The 18,030-nt window shown below is 36.7% G+C and overlaps 1 long non-coding RNA gene across 1 annotated transcript; it reads left to right on the top strand.

The window, feature by feature from the left end:
• Positions 1 to 1,485: 1,485 nt before the first annotated feature.
• LOC147488997 (uncharacterized) lies at positions 1,486 to 7,368 on the top strand. Its single transcript, XR_015202190.1, has 3 exons — positions 1,486 to 1,706; positions 2,805 to 2,854; positions 6,925 to 7,368. It is a non-coding gene; the product is annotated as an uncharacterized LOC147488997 (long non-coding RNA).
• Positions 7,369 to 18,030: the final 10,662 nt, after the last annotated feature.

The following is an 18,030-nucleotide window of genomic DNA, read 5'->3' as shown; positions in this document are numbered from 1 at the left end:
AATATCATACGCCAATGTTCATTGTAGGGAGAGAAAACTATGTCCACAACACCAATATACCAACAACAATACGCACTTGTTTACTGAGAAAACCCATTTTCATTCAAACAAGTGATCCAAGAAAAAATGAGAAAAAGAACATTCAGCCACCAACAGGAAGTATTGCATTCTATTGAGGTCTGGGTATTTGTAATGTTTCAATCTTTTTTCGTGTGTGGAAATTGAAGCGTGAAGTGTCTGCATGAATAATGGATTCTGGTCTTGGACTCTAAGTAGTTTTACATAACATTCTATCTATTGGAATTTGGTTTTTGGATTGGTCTGGAAGTCATTGTATGACTCAATGACATTTTTTTTTCATATCATTGTTGTTATGGCAAACGGTGTAATGACAGTGGAGTGGTCCAATTCAAGTGGGGAAGTAGCGGCTAGGTTATGTTTTTGTTTTGTTTTTGGAAGTAAAAAACTAGAAAATGAATGAACGGTCAAGATCTGGTCGAGATCTAATCAAGTGGATAGTGAGAGAAGTATATATTTTCGGAATAAATTGGCAATAATATCGGAAATTTCAGATTGGCTATATATCGAAACTTTCGGATCGGATCGGTTTTTAGAGTTATATCCGAATCCGATCCAATTTTTTTTCGGAATTTTCGGAAATTGGAAAATCAGAAAATCGGCCCATGAAAACTACACTCAAAGCCAGACCAATTTCGGGTCGGATTTCGGAAAAATCGAAAATTCGGCAAAAAGAGACGCCCCTAGTTGTATGTGATTGTGTTGATAAAGTGTCAAATTTAAGGTTTTGAGATGTTAGGTATTGTGGGGGTTATGGATCTCTTTTGGTTGTTGTGATTAGGTTTGACAGTTAATTTTTTGGTCAAAGGTTTGATTTTGATGTTGTTGGTAGTTGTTTGACTTAGGGAATTAGTTTGTTTTATTCAAGTGTTAGATAGATATGCTTACAAGTTTTAAGTTTGCCATCCTTTGAAAAAAAAATTGTGCATTGTTTTTTTGCGTACGTAATAGAAAATTTGGAGTTGGGATTGTTATGTTGCTATGTGAAGAATGTATGTAAGGATGCCATTGGTAACTAACTTTCGACTTGCGACCCTTATGCTCAATTGGGACGATTCTTAAGAATGGCGTATATAGTTGTGTGATGTAATTTCTTGTCTAGATGATTATTTAAAAGTTTGTGAACAAACTCCGTCATTATTGTTAATTTTTTTCACTGATTTTTCAGAAGAGCACTAGAGTTGTAGGTTCCATCTTTTTGTATAGGCTTATCCAATTGATGGTGCACACTACCAAAAAATTGATATCTACCAACGGATCCAATTTAGATACGCCAACGGACCCAATCCATAATTCTATTCCTGAGGCACATTATCCGTCGGCAAAAAGCCCAGGCCCCATCATAGGCAACTTTTTGCATATTCCAACCATAGCGATGGTCTTCCTAGGGATTTAATCCATAGCAAACTTCAACCCTAAAATCCCAAAATTTATTCTTGATGGCCATATTGTTATTTCACATCTAAATTTTTCAGTAAACCGTCGGCTTAATTTTGGGCGCCAAGGTGAAAATGTTCCCCCCCAAATTTCTATCCTAAAAAACATAAAATAAAAGGAAGAAAAGTTTTTGCCCTATTATTATTTAAAACTGAAAACGGTGGAGAAGGAAACCTTTAAGCTTAGAGCAGGTACATTTCAAATCAAAACTTTCCTTTTTGTTTATGTTAGTAATTTGTGTCAAGTTCGAATATTTTCTTCATATTTGAAAATGTTGGATTTTTCTTGGGTAATTTGTTACAAGTGAAGAAATAATCAAACAAGAAGAACACTTAACTTTGACGAAGAAGATAATAAGGATATGAAGAAGCTATTAGTTAGATTATTTAATAAAAAGAGGTTTAAGAAAAGAAGAAGTGGGGTTTTGAAGAAACTGTTGAAACTAATTGAACAAGGGTAGAGTTGAAAAGGAAGAACCAAACTCGAAATGCTACTTTCAATTCTCTCTGAACTTATGAACTCACCTTTTTAGTAAGTGGTTTTCAGCAAAAAATATGGTTGTTAGTAAGAGGTATATAACTTACGAACTCACCTTTCTTTATTTTCTATTTTTCCTTTTTCTGATTGACATGCTTTGGCTACTTAGTCTAGCTTTATACTAGGTTATCGAAAAAAAAAAAGTCTGGCTTTATACTCTTTGATTTCATAGGATTTGTGTGCATGTGCGTGTGTTTTGTTGCTGTTGTTTTTGTTTTCCTCCGCATATAATGGAACTTTGGGTTGTTATTGGAGAGAGGCCTTTCGTCCCACTCTCGTTATTCACATTCCTTTAAGGAGTGACTTATATATGTTTTACATGTATGTATTATATGTATTGCTTCCATATGGATTTTATAATTTTTATTGGCCTTGCAAGTGTTGAATTTTTAATAACTTTGTCGACTAGCATATAATTTTTACTATTTAGCATTTAACCTTTTTACTTGCTTGCTTGATGGATAAAATCACTTGGCCAACTATGTTCACTGTGTATGATACTTGAACAGTAAAATGTTATTATTCTTTTTTTGAAATGATTTGGCCAGCTATCTTAGATACCCTGTTTTGTTTCTAGCTCAACATCCATTGACATGTCCAGGACTGTACATACGCATTAAGTATCATTGCTTATATTTCTGGGTTTTATATATACCATGCATAACCATGTTGAGATAAGTTATATCCTCACTTGAAACCAATCCTTATTCCTTAATGAAGTAATTGACTTGATTGTATCCTTTCTTTCTCAGATTTGATTGGAAAGTCTAGTTTCTCAATTGCACGCTTGCTTTTGCTTAAGGTATGAAAGACTTTAACCTTTCTTTTACAAATTTTAGTAAACTTTGTTATTGGTACACAAATAAGAGTGAAATGTCAATTTACATGCTGATTCCTATGTCAGAAGACCTCTCTTTCTGTCTTGAGTAAAATGATTGTAATATAACTTCATTAATGTGTCTGAAGTTTTTGCTAGTTTTGTGTTTCGATTGGGGTCTGATTTTGATTGATGCTTGTGTAATTTTCTTTATCATCTATAGTCACACCTAATGGAAGCCTCCAGTTCCTTGATAGACAAGAGTTGGATTAATTTGAGATACCCAGATAAACATTTCATATCTGGTTTAGAGAAGTTTGTGGAGTTCACGAAGATACACCATCGTAATAAGGTGGTCATACCTTGTCCATGTGGTACGTGCCAAAACCAAGGCCCGGCCAAGACGCATGATGAAGTCACTGTACATTGTTTCAAATATGGATTTGATAATACATATCACTTCTGGTTTGTGCACGGTGAAGTAGTAGAAGAGCATAACGTGAAACCACCTTCAAATTTTCAGGATGAAATCCATGATGAATGGGACATGGCAGATGCCCTTAATACCGTGGTGGGAGAACTTAGTGCTAATAACTTGGACACGCTCCTTCAATCGGATCCAACGGGTTCCACTGAACAAAACGAGTTATTTGAAGATGTGAAATTTAGTTCTAATTTGCGGAGGCCATGAGTGAATTATATCCAGGAAGTGGGGGCTTCACTATTCTTAGGTTTGTTGTGAAGTTGTTTAATCTGAAAATCACACATGGTTGGACTGACCAAAGTTTCACTGCATTGCTTGAACTATTCAAGCTTGCTCTGCCAAGTGGGAATAACACGCCAAAAAACATGTATCATGCAGATAAAGTAATCAAGGATTTAGGACTTAAGTACGATAAAATTGATGCTTGTAGAAATGATTGTATGCTTTACTGGGGAGACCACAAATCTAAGGTATCTTGTCATATTTGTGGGGCCTCGAGGTTTAAATCTTTAAGCATTGACGAACGAAAGAAAGGGGTTAGGTCCACTGCTGCAAAGATCTTAAGGTACTTTCCACTTACAGATAAGTTAAAGAGATTATATAGAGTCAATTGGGTGGCAAAAACTATGTGTTGGCATTCAACTGGGAAATCACAGCCAGGTACAATGGGGCATCCAGTTGACTCAGGGGTATGGAAGCTAATTGATACAGAATACCCATAGTTTGCTGCTGAGCCACGAAATGTTCGCTTGGGGCTAGCAACTGATGGCTTCAATCCCTTTGGGTCTTTAAGCTCATTACATAGTTCATGGCCTGTGATGTGCGTGACTTACAACCTTCCACCTTGGTTGTGCATGAAACCCCAATTCACCATGCTCATAGCACTCATTGAAGGTCCAAAATAACTAGGTAAAGATATCGGCGTGTTTTTGCAACCATTGGTCAAGGAGTTAAATGACTTGTGGCGTGAAGGGGTAATGGTAAGAGATGCTTCAAAAGGAGATGTATTTAAAATGCATGCAGTTTTGATGTGGACAATACATGACCTTCCCGCGTATGGAAACATCTCCGGTTGTAAGACTAAGGGGAAATTTGGTTGTCCAGTTTGTGGTCCAAATACTTCTTCTTTTTGGCTTCGTAATGGAGGTAAACATGTGTACATGAGAAGTAGACATTGGCTGCCTTTGACGGATGAAGCCAGAAATGATACAAGAGAAAACACCTTTGATAAAAGTCGCGAGCTAGAAGAGCCACCAGCAAGGCTAATGGGGATTGAGGTTGATATCATGACGAAGAATTTGAAAGCAAAATTGGAAAAGGCAAACAGAAACAGAATGTTACCGAGTGTGATAATGACCAAGAAAATGATGGTGGCTTGTGTTTTACCAATAGGTCCATATTCTTCAAGTTGGATTATTGGAAGTACATTGAAGTCCGTCACAATCTTGATGTCATGCATATCGAGAAGAACTTTTGTGAAATCTTGATTGCAATGATAATGAATACAAAAGATAAAACGAAGGATAATGTTAAGGCACGCAAAGATTTGAAGCGTTTGAAGATTAAAAAGAGGTATTGGCTGTCCCATGTGAATGGAAAAATAGTTATGAAGCCAGGTATTTTTTGGCTTAACAAAGTGGAGAAGAAATGTTTTCTTGATACCTTGCGCAATCTGAGTGTGCCTGTTGGTTTTAGTGGCAATTGGTCTAATATTGTCAAAGCCGATTCAGTGGATTTAAAGGGGTTGAAGTCTCATGACTACCACATTTTGATGCAACACTTGCTCCCAATGTTGATTCAGCATGCCTATAGAGATAGCAGGAGGAAGGAAGCTCGATCCATCATCAATGGCATTTGTAGTTTTTTTGTTGCTTTGTGTTCTAGAAGAATAGACATTGAAACTCTCAATGTACTTGAAAGAAATATGATCAAGACGTTATGCACGCTTGAGAAGCACTGCCCCCCATCACTTTTTGTTATCATGATGCATTTGCCCATTCACCTTGCCCACGAGGGTTGTGAATGTGGGCCTGTTTGGGCTAGATGGATGTATACATTTGAAAGGTACTTATTTTGTACTTATTATCTTCTCAATTTTGTTTCTTTACTTTCTGTTATTTCTCTAATGCACTGTTTGTCGTTTAAACTTTAAAGGATGATGAAGAGTTATAAGGATTATGTCTCAAACAAAGCACATCCTGAGGGTTGTATTGCTGAGCGCTTCTTGAAAGAAGAGACCCTTATTCATTGTGCAGGATATAAAGGAGGGGGTGGTATTCTAGAGAAACTTGATAGGGTAGTAGAAAATGAAGCACCGGTTTTGCCTGATTTGGTTGATAGTATTCCTAATCACACAGTCGACGAGATTGGGCCGCTTGGTGTGGGCCATGGCTATGGGTTGGAAGGGGTTGAGTATGAATAAGCACGTGATTGGGTATTAAAAAGCCATGTCAAATATGATTATTGGCATAGGTACGTATACCTTCACATTGATTGAAATTACACATTAGCTAAAATGAATGCAATTTCTGATTTATTGAATAATTTGTAGGAAGTACACCAAATTCATTGAGGACAGTAGACGAACTGGAAGGAGGAGGGCAGACCAGTCCAGGGTACCCTTATCTAATGATTTCAAGACATGGTTGAAAAAACAGCCCGAGTTTTTAGAATCAAATGATGTCCAGTTCAAAGACATTGTTAGAGGACCTACAGGATTTGCAACAACGTATGAAAAATATTGTGTGAATGGTTTTCTCTTTGTCACCAAAGACCATGAACGAATGCGAAGGAACCAAAATAGTGGTGTTAGCACAAAGTGCATGACTACTCTTCGGTCTAGTTCTAAGGACAAAAATCCAGTTGAGGACGATGTCGAATACTATGGTGTTCTTAGGCAAATTGTTCAGTTACAATATCGAGAGGGGTACAAGCCTATTTTATTCAAGTGTGATTGGGTTAAATGCACTCAAACTGGTGTGAAAATGGATTTAGAAGCAAACCTTAAGTTGGTGAACTTGTCTAACCTGATTAGTTCAGACCGCATGGCTGATGAACCATTTATTTTTGCAGAGCGTGCTTTGCACAAGTTTTTTATTCGAGCGATCCTATGGATCCTGACTGGCATGTAGTCTTAGAGGTTCCGAAAAAGATGTATTCAGATCAAGATGAAACGTGTCTCCTATCAGATGATAGACCGGTGAATATTAATATAGATGTATGCCCTTCCAATGTCGATTCCATGGAGGATGAGGTGGTACCAACTGACCCAGAAGATATGTTTGTGGTTGTGGAGAACAAGAAAACTAAGAAGAGAAAGAGATTCAGTAGACCATGACTTAGTCAAGTTCTTTTTGTACTGTTTTGTTCCCATGCTATATATTTTGTTGAATGGTCGCCATGCCTTACAAAATTTTAAGTGGTTATGTCCTTATATATAAATGAACTACTTAGCTTGAACTATGTATTGATTATTTAGTTGAATGGATGCAACCTTGCACTGATTTATTCTTGTCTTCAGTGGTTATTTATTGTTTTGTTATTTGCTTCATGGAATGTCTATTTGCTTTAGTGAACATGGACTCTCACTACTCAACACTAAGTGGTTCAAACTCACTGGACGATAGTCAGCTTAATGAAGGAATGAGTAATGACTTTTAGTTTTACATTTAACATTCTTCTTAATATTTTTTGCAATGGACAGACTTCATCGAATATTGTTTGTTTGTGCAGATGATGATGCGCCAATATCAGGTTCATCAGCTGCTTCTAAAAAGAGAGGCCCTTCAATTGGCATCGAAGAAGTTGAGGGTCAGCCACGTCCGAAACTCATAATGCAGACTAATAGAAAAGGCCAACCAGTCACGCCCATAGAAAATGTCACTGAATTTGGCACAAGATTGGGATATATTGCTCGTTGAGACATTCCACTATGTCATAGTGATTGGTGAAATATTGATAAGGAACTCATCAAGAAAGTAGTTAGTACTTTGGGACGCCGATTTGAGTTTGAATATGAGAAGACAACTGAATGAAGCATGGAGGAATTACAAGCACACGTTGTATGAAGATTTTGTCCAAGATGAGGATCCTTCCTTGGTGAAGGAAGTCACACCTCGTATTCCATTGGAGGATTGGCACCAATTTGTTGATTATTGCAATGCGGATAAGTTTAAGGTATGTGTATGTGTTTATAAATATTGTTTTATGTATTGTCATAGTTGGTTAATTATTACTTTTCAATGTACGTGTTCTTGGGTTTTAGTAATTTTCAGTTTTTGATGATTTGTCATTACATTAAAATATGAAGGCCATGAGTGAAAGGAATAAAAAGAATCGCGGGCAACAAATTATGCCTTCATGTCTGGGAAGAACTTCAGTGGCTATAGCTCGGAATGAATTGGCTTTGGGGAAAGGTATTCCTGAATCAGAAATTACTAGGACTAAATCATATATGCTTATTCACAAACCTAAGGAAATGACTCCGTGGAGACAAGAATTAATGGTTAGTATGTTATACTAGTTTTAATTTTTTTAGTATATAGTTAATTCTTTAGTACATAGTACATAGTTTTCAACTGATTTTGTTAATCTTAATAGAATTCAATTAAGAGTCATGTTGCCGGGCATCTCAAGTCCCAAAATGATTTGGCTGGAGATGTTGTTGCCAAGGTATAGTTATTGGCATTTCATGGTAACTTGTTATTTGAGTTTGTCTACTTTCTCAATGGTGTTCACTGAAAACAGGTTGTTGGGCGAGATAGCAGGGTCATTTTCCGGCGGTACAGGGGTTTGTAAAACTGTGTTGCGAAAGGGAGACTCTTTGGTGAAAAAGAATGATGGTTTAATGATGGCAAACTCTCAACTTGAGAGGAGGATCGAGGCCATGGAGGTGAATATGGATGCTAGAATGTTGAGGCAGATGGAAGAGGTTAGAGCCATGTTCATGAGCCAAAGAGGAACTTGTACTGACAATGTTACATCACCTCATTCTCGTGCTAGTCATCAAAGCCCAAGTGCTCTGGTAAATATTTAATTTGTCATCATTTTATTGAAAGTAGGTAGTTTAAGGGAAATGTGGTATGGGACCATAAGCACAAAGCATATGAGTGAGTGTCTAGTTTGAGGATGTGGTATGAGTTTGTAAGTACAAAGTCTGTGAAATTGACATAGGGTCTTGGGAACACTTAGAAGGAGCAGACTTAGACCTAGTTTCCTTTGGCTGCCCCATCCAGTACTTTCGGCCCCAGCGGGTGGCATACATTTACATTGTTGGGTGGTTGGTTCTCTTGGATGACTTTACCAATGCGTGAATATCCAGGGATATTTCTGACTACGCTTATAGTTAAATTTTTACTTTCTGCATTTGCATCTGCCTAGGATATTTCTGATTGTAGTGCTTGTAGTTAAATTTTGATTTTCTGAATTTGCATGAGCCAGACCTATCTCTGAACATTGTTGCCTTCCTACTTCTGCACGCCTTTCATCTGGATAGTAACTTCACACCTTTAGCTCTTATTGTTGTGAGCCATTGTCGATAGTTGGAAGTGTGAACGAGGGACACCCGCACAAGCTTTGTGACCAGATCTCGATGTAGTTCTTGATGCATGTCTTGAACAAGACCCCGACAAGAAGGTGGCTTGTGACCTTAAGAGGTGAAAATGGAAGGTTTTGAAGACAGAACTATTGATATAGGCGCCATGGCTTGACTAAGCCTACTTCTAGATAGTGGAGTTTAGGGAGGCTGGGTCGAGCTGTCCGCTTCCTCTCGCCTTTGGTGCTGATTCAACAAGATCAACAGACTCAACGAAACAAAAATGAATCAACAAAGAACTGAATCTGCCCTCCTAACATCAACTCTAACGGTACTAACCTTTAGTTTAAGTGGATTTATCAGGTAATAGACCACTAAGACATAGAGAGAAGGGTTTAACGGGGCGCCAAGCCCCAACCAAGACTCTAAAGGATAATCTGCCCCGGGCAAAGATGGATAATTTCTTATCACAATCTTGATCTTGCACCGCCATGAGGCCGAAGCCAGCACGTGCACAACAATCTCAGCTAGATTGGAGACAGATCACATGACCCCGCCTTGACACAAAGTCTTGCTTAGCAAACTAGACCTAGGAAATTCAAGAGTTTTGGAGGGAAAGAAAGACTCCCAACGATTCCAAGAGGGACTTAGACTCAGTAGCCACCCTACTATCGGCAATGACTACGACATCGCCAAGAAGAGCATAGGCCAGGAATCGACTCGTACTGAGAGAAAGGTGCTCCTCAGCCAAGCAAACCATGAAATGGTGGGATAGTGAGAAAAGAGGCCCCAAGGACTAGTACCCTCACTACAACAGAACAACACTTTTGTGACGGCTGGGAGGCATCTGAATTATTTTTTGTGACGCCTGCAAGGCGTTGGAATTTAGGCGTCTGTGTTGGTGTCAGAATTATTTGTGACGCCAAGGTGCCATTACAATTGCTAATTTATTGACGCCTGTACGTCGTCACTAAATATGCATTACTAACGCCTGTACGCCGTCACTAAATATGAATTACTAATGCATGTACGCCGTCACTAAACGTGCATTACTAACGCCTATACGCCGTCACTATTGAACTTTCAAATCTCCCCAAAAACTGGCGCTATAACTTGGCGCCAAAACAAATTAACGCCTCGATCACAAGAATTATAAATTTGCATTTTTTTTAAAAGGCTTACTGACGCCTGTCAGGCATCACAAATTATTATATATTTGAAAAAAAATAATATTTGTTTTTGGTTTCCATCCTAATATTTACCTTATCCCACCTTCCCCTCCAATTTAACTGTACAAGAGAGGAATCTCATCATCTAAAACACAGACCAATATGTACGCAACAACATTTCTTCATTTACATTAAGCCACAATTAGCTGGAGCGACCACTACAAATTTTCCACAACAGCTTTACTTAATCGATGGTCATCTACCCTCTGGGCCACCAAAGAATCCATAGCTTAATCAGCCTTCCATATCACAATGCAGCTCGGTAACCCCAAACAACCCTTCTCTTAAAAGCTCCACTTGATGCAAATTGTTAACCTGAATAGCAATGCTTGAGCTTTTATTGTTGCAAGACTGATGAAAAGTCAAACCACAGCAAGTGTCAAGTATCAGCTGCCATTTCTCCCCGAGTAAAGTAGCGCTTCGGATTGGATGCCATCACCAATATTCTTCTTGGTCTTGACCTTATCGAGACGAGCTTTATGGACAACCTATTGAATTTGCCTCTCATGCTCTTTAAGCATTTCGTCGAGATTCCCCCCAGGAGGCATTAAAGGTCCAGAGTAATGGATCCTATTTTTCTTGGGTGGGACATAACCCTGAAAAAATCAATGCAAGTTAATTTCAAACATTTAACAAATAAATTATATTTTCATCTTCGATATAAAATATCAATGTTTTCTACAAGATCTGAGACATTTTAACATGGCTTATTTGTTAAGATCCATATTCTCTTTAAGGGTTCTTAACCTTTCATGTCATCACTCTATGAGATGCAATATTGAATTGAACTCACTCGGCTACCTAATTGCAGCAGATCATGCACACCCCATTCTATAAAACAAAGGAGCAGATTATATATCTTCATGACTAATCACACATCTTATCATCCTGTTAACATGTCGTTTCCAAATAAAATAATATAAGCACTGGTGATAAATTATCAAAAGTCACTGATTAAATGGACACCCTAAGAAAAAACCCTAGTGCTTTCGTTATGAGTCATGCTCATCTAATATGATGATCCAACAAATTTGATATCCAAGAATACAAATAAAGGAATCAAATACTCATATATGATTAAAGCACATACAAAGTTTTCAGGCAAATAAGATTGCGTTGTTTAAATAAGACAGAGAGTTATTTAATAGTCTATCTAGTTGACTACCAACTAGTTCCTTGCTATATACCTTATCACCCTTCTTGTGGGAAGAGGCGGGCCTATCCAGTAAATGGTTGTTCCATTCCCTTTTCCGGATGGTTCGGCATCATCTAGCTGATTGCATTTAGAACTCAGTTGCTTATCCACCCACTGAGAATGTGAGTTCCTCTCTCCAGGGTTATTGAATAGTGCACTGTTTCTTGATGCCAAACCAGAGTGTTCAGAAGCTCCATTGGGCATGGGCATGTATGATCTCTGAGTCCTTACACCCACATGTCCACTCTCCATCCCCTTTTTGTTCCATGAAGATCCATACGCACTCGGCCCTCTGGGAGGATCAATGGGAAAGCTAGATCCAGCATCCTCTTGTGGATTGTATTTCTCACTGTTGCTTTTTGGGTTTGACTGTGGCTGCCTGATAAGTGCTCAAAAGTAATGATTTATAACCCCAATTATGTGTATGTTAGTCTCCATTTTATATTTAAATATTCTAATATGATGCAATTTGAGTTTTTGCAGGTCAAAGAACCTAAATGTGAAATATGGAGGGAAAAGAAGTCAAACAAGTCAAAAGGAGTCACTGGGAATTACAGCTAAAGGCCTAGGGCAAAAATGTCATATTTGTCTCCATAAGTGCCAAGCCTAATGGGACTCTAAAAGAGGATAATAATTGAGTTAGAAGAGTCTTCAATCTGATCTCAAAGCCTTAATTTCGACTTCATAGGAAGATGAGATTAACATGGAAAAGAAGTCAGAGTTTCACAAGAATTAGGAAACTGAAAGCTATCGAAGTGCAGACTTTACTTAAATAGCCTCAAGAACAAAAGTGGGCCACGTCCAACTTTGGCCCAACCGAATCCAACTTTATAAGGATTGCTTCTAGAAAGATTACAGAGAGTTTGACACCAAATAAACATGGGATTCGATCTTTATCCGACGAGCATGTAAGCCAATATATAAGGCACAAAACCTCGGTTTAGAATCATCTAGGAAATTTAGTGTTTTGCATCTTAGATCTAGAATTAAGAGAGAAAGTTCAGACCTTTTCACCATTAATAGATATAAAGATTATTCCTTTTCATATTGTGTTAATAGCATAGTATGAGGAGCTAATCTCCCTTCTCTTGGGAGGGGAGATGAAGCCTTTTTCAGTATGTTTTAGTTTAGTTCTTCTTCTATCATGTTTTAGTTTAAATCCCTCATTGAGTTTCTTCTTATTCGTCCATTGATCTAACGCTCCTGTGGAGGTTAGGAGGTCTTAGGGTAATCCAAGATTGTGTAGAGCCAAATACCACAAACCCTAGATTCTTTTCTTCTAGTTTTTAGTGTTCTAGTGTGATGATTGGATTCTTTTTATGGCATCTCAATTAGTTGTATGGTTAATGCCACATGTGGATTTTCCATGGCACCTAGAGTTGTATATTGAATGCCACTTAAAAGCACAATTTGGTTAGATAGAAGATATCATTGAGATTGAAGAAGTATTTAATGGAAAGATAGAAAGCACGTTGAAATCCACATATTATCATCATGGTTATGAGCATCGTGGTTTGTAGGTATGGTGAGTTTCTATTGGTGATTTATATTAAGCATGATAGGTAGATCTATTAGACTAATTCTATGATTTTGGTGGATTCATCTCTCCCAAGATATTCTCTCTCTTGATTCATATTCATATATTTAATTTAGTTTATTTTATGCATAGTTTAAATCTCAAATCAAATCAACCATATATTACTTATTACTTAGCCACATCTTTTACTTGCATCCATTAGAGTAATTTAGATTAGAATTTCTATTACTATCAACTAGTTATTTAGAGTAGGATTGATACCTTGCTAGCCACTATACTAATCAATATATATTAGGCTAAGTAAGATTTGCAAAAATATAATGTAACACAAACAACGATACACAAATAATTACGTGTTATGCTTTTTCAATGGCATACCACCCTCTAAATTAATTAGGTGATAGAATATTTAGTTTAGATTACTTTAATTTAGGAATTCATATAGTATAAATTGTATATTTAGCATAATTAGATTAATTTAGTTTAATTCAATTAGATTTGCATAGTAGAAAGTATTTGCATAAAGTTTAGTGTTTGTTTAACAGAAAAGAATAGTACAGAAAACATATTTATAAATTTCAAAAAATTCTGAAATTTTACAGAGTTGATCTGTACAGTATCGGTAATTTATTGAAATTTTATGGAATTTTTAGTACTTGTCTTACCTGAGTAACTAACATCGTCTTTGCAGTACTCCGTTTTCAGTTTTCAGGACGCAAGCATCTGTAAAAACAGTCGAGCAGAGTTATTTACACATTATCAAAAATTCTAAATTTTTTACAGGAGGAACCTCGACACGTCAGGAGCTTCCAAAAAAAATTTGAGTACTTTTTGACCTGTTTTGACCACTTAACTAGTTGCTTGTTTTCAGTGTGTTTCTGCAGCTTTTCAGGACCAAGGTCTCTGGAAGAACAGTCGAGAAGAAGGATCTATAAAACTTCAAATAATCCAAAATTTTTACAGGATCATCCCTGACACGTCAGGAGACTTCAGTAAAAATTTCGTGATTTTTAGTGCTCTTTTACATATTTATTTAATCGATTGTTTACAGTGTGTGCAGAAAACTTTTTCACTGGACTCTGCAGGATTTAACAGTACAGAAGAGGAACTTAGCAAGCTCCGATTGCTCTGAAATTTTACAGGCTACTTTCTGGACGTATCAGGTAGCTTCTATAAAAATTTCAAAATTTTTGGACTTGTTTTGCTTGCTGTAACAGTAAGTGCTTATCTTCCACCGTGAATCCCTCAAGCGGTTTCATAATTAGCATTAATAGTTAGCATCATATAGTTTAATAATATAATTTAGTTAATTAAGTGCATATTAGATTATTTTACATAGCTTTATTATCTAGTGCATGAAAACTTGGTTTCGTGATTCACCTCGTAAACGTTTAATCAGAAGAGCTAATTCTTGTAACAATCTTCCAATTCTGGTTCTGGAGGAGACCACACCATCAAACTCAGGATTTGATTTTGAATCTGAAGCACACACACCACTAGTAGACTTAGAAGATACACCAGAGAGAGTACCATTAGCCGCCATGGCTGATCAAAGAACTCTTAGCACCTTGTTTCAACCTATCGCAGTTCAACCACCGAACTGCATAGTGATGCTGCAATAATAACAATAACTATGAGATTAAACCAACCATTATTAATATGTTGCCAAGATATTATGGCAAAACAAATGAAGAACCGTATAATCATCTGAGTAAGTTCTTGAGCATATTAAGTACTTTTAAAGCGCCTCATCTTTCCCCTGAAGAAACTAGATTAAGGTTGTTCCCCTTGACTTTTGAGGATGCCGCACTACGTTGGTATAGATCCCTACCCTCTAATTCTATAACTACTTGGGAGCAACTATCACAAAAGTTTATGAAACAATATTACCCTTTACGTAAAACTGAAGCCATGCAATTGGCTATTTCAACCTTCAAAGGAAAACCTAATGAAGAGTTTCATACAACATGGGATAGATTTAATGATTTACTTGTCCGTTGTCCACATCATGGTTTTGACATACTTAATATAGTACATTACTTTATAAAAGGTCTTTCACCTATGAACCGTCAGTTAATTGAATCAATGAATGGAGGAAGATTTACTAGTCTTTACTCCCCGATGAAGCCTACACTTTTTTGCAAAACTTTTCTGAGAGTTCAAAGGATTGGGCCAATAGTAGTGACCATGAGGACATGGCACGGGTAGATGGGGGGATAAGTTTTAGTAAACCAGGTATGTATGAGGTTAAAAATGAACTTAATGAGAAACTTGAAGGTGTCATTGCTAGTTTAACTACAGGAATCGAAAACTTAAACAAGAAATTTGATTCATTCACTTTAAACCCTTCAAAGAATAATCAACCTCAACAAGCAATGAGTGTCAATCAATTTTGTGAAAATTGCCTTACTACAGATCATGACACTTCAGTTTGCTCTATGTTTGTTGCTCAAGGTACTGATGATGTTTGTGCTTTTAATACATTCAAAAGATAGGGTTATCAAAATAATTTTAACAACAACAACAACAACTATAACCCAGATCTTAGGAATAACTCAAACAATTCATGGAGACAGAATATGCCTCCACAACAAAACCAATATGGTTTTCAAGGTTATCAAGGGAACAATAGACAACAATACATGAATAATAGAGGCGCAGTAGTACCTTCTCCACAGTATTATCCACAACAACAACAACAACACCAACAACAAACAAACATGAACAGAGAATTAACTATTGATCCTATGACTAGCTACCAAACCCAACCTAACACCATAGATGAAACCATGAAAGCTTTAGCCACCAAAACCGAGAATGAATTCAAAAGAATTGATAAAAAATTTGATATTATGGCTCAACAAGTAACACAACAAATTTCTCAGGTAACTCAACAAATAACTCAACAGATGAGCCAACAATTCAATCAGATACTAGCTAGTCTAGCAGACAGACCCCAAGGAACTCTACCAAGTCAACCTGAACAAAACCCTAAAGATAGAAATGTTTATCAAGTTGAAACCACCCTTCATCCACACCCACGAGGCGCTTAACTCAATATCTACCCTTAGGTCGGAAAAAGAAAGTAGATAACAAAGTTGACATACCTGATTCTCGATGAAGTTGTTATAACAAAAGATAAGGAAAAAGCCAGGTTGAAACCGAGAAACCAAAGAGCGGTAACCTGAAAAAATTCCACCCGCACCATTCCCCTCTAGGTTAAAAGATAACAAAAAGGAAGCACAATATATAATGAGATCATGAATATTTTTAAAATCTACATATCAATATTCCTTTTCTAAGTGCAATTAAACAAATACCTTCATATGCAAAATTTATAAAAGACCTAGTAAAGAAGAAAACAAATATTCCTAAGGACGCTTTTATTGCACAAAGTTGTTCATCCTTTCTACAAAACAAAGCCGTAGTAAAACATAAGGACCCCGGTAGTCCTACAGTTACGTGTAGAATAGGAGAGGACTACACTGATCAAGCATTATTGGATTTAGGTGCTAGTGTGAATTTATTACCATACTCAGTTTATAAACAACTAGGGTTAAAAGACTTGAAACCAACAAATGTTAGACTACAGTTAGCTGATAGATCTATTAAGATTCCACGAGGAGTAATAGAGGATGTGATTATCAAGGTCTCTGATTTTTATTACCCCGTTGATTTTATAGTTCTTGACACTTTACCTACAAATGGAAACCAAATTCCTATCATCTTGGGTAGACCATTCTTAGCTACAGCAGAAGCTTTAATTAATTGTAGGAATGGGAACATGTCTATCACTTTCGGGAATATGAGAGTAGATGTCAACATATTTACACTATTTAGAAACCCTGACGATGATACGGAAAAGATAGATGATCTATGTGTAGTACACACTCAATAGCTAATAAAAGTTTTAGGAACACTCACTACAAAGATCCATTTTTATCATGTGTATCACAATTAGGCATGAATTATAACAAGGATAGTGTTATACACCATATTAATACATTACTAGACACTGGTCAACCTCATACAAAAATAGAAGACATTCGAGCATCTTTATGTCAAGCTACTTTTAATCATAGATTTATCAAAGATTTAATTAAGATGACTCGCCCTCTACAAAAATGTATAGGCCACGCATGGAAAAGAAGAAAGATCAAAAGATCAAAAATTGGATTACAAACAAGTTTTAAGTCTAGGGAATCTGACTATAAAAGACCCACAAAAAAAAAAAAAAAAAAAATTAAAAAAAAAAAAGTTAGGGGGTAACCTTAAGTTTCCCCCTCTATGTCGACTGGCGACATTAAACGTAGCGCTTATGGGAGGCAATCCAAGTAGTTTAAATAGATACTAGCTCATGACAAGGAAATAAAACTGATAAAATAAATGCGTGCAATGAGCACATCTTTGAAAATTCATAGCAAAATCCTCACTGAACTCACATTGCTTCAACTATATAAGAGAAGATTTTTCCTACTTCTACTTCAACTCTCGTTAGCTTTATACTAATTCCATTTTAATTAGGATTAGAGGACTTAGGATAGTCCAACATAACCCAAAAGACTAAATATTTTCGTGCAAAGAAAGAAGAGAGAGTCAGGTAGTCTATAAAATTCGAGTTCAGAAAGGAGTAGAAATCTACCCAGCGTCAGGAAGCTGTAGCTTTGCATTTCTGACTAGGAGAGAAGTGGAGCACTTCTGAAACTTCTCCTATAAAGCTATACTTTGTAGCGTCTCCTGAGTTCACTATTTCAATACGTTCTACATCTCTTTCGTTCTGTATCTCATAGCCAAAACATGTCAGAAGAAATCAACCCATACTCTCCATATTTCACCGCTTTCACCGCAAATACCTACAAATTTTTTTCAAGCGCAAGTTTTATTTTCTACTGTCATGAGATTAGTTGTTTTTAATTATTTATATTATCAATAGTTTATGAATGTGATTAGTTTTTATGAATAAGAATTAAATTGATATGAGCTTTGAAGTGTATGCATGATGCATATATATGTTAAGTTGTGCGTTAGTAAGGTGGAATTCTTCTCTATTACGGACTAGTTCTCTATTCCTGACTAGTAAGTTAGAATCCTACTTTGTTTTGGATCCCAATCCTAGTCAAAGTTTACTGATAATCATTTTGGGCCTAAAAACTCAAAAAGCCCAATTAACAAGGCTTTTATGA

Source organism: Coptis chinensis, chromosome 7, assembly GCF_015680905.1.
Source record: "Coptis chinensis isolate HL-2020 chromosome 7, ASM1568090v1, whole genome shotgun sequence".
NCBI lineage: Eukaryota > Viridiplantae > Streptophyta > Magnoliopsida > Ranunculales > Ranunculaceae > Coptis > Coptis chinensis.
This window is presented reverse-complemented; position numbering and strand designations above follow the sequence as displayed.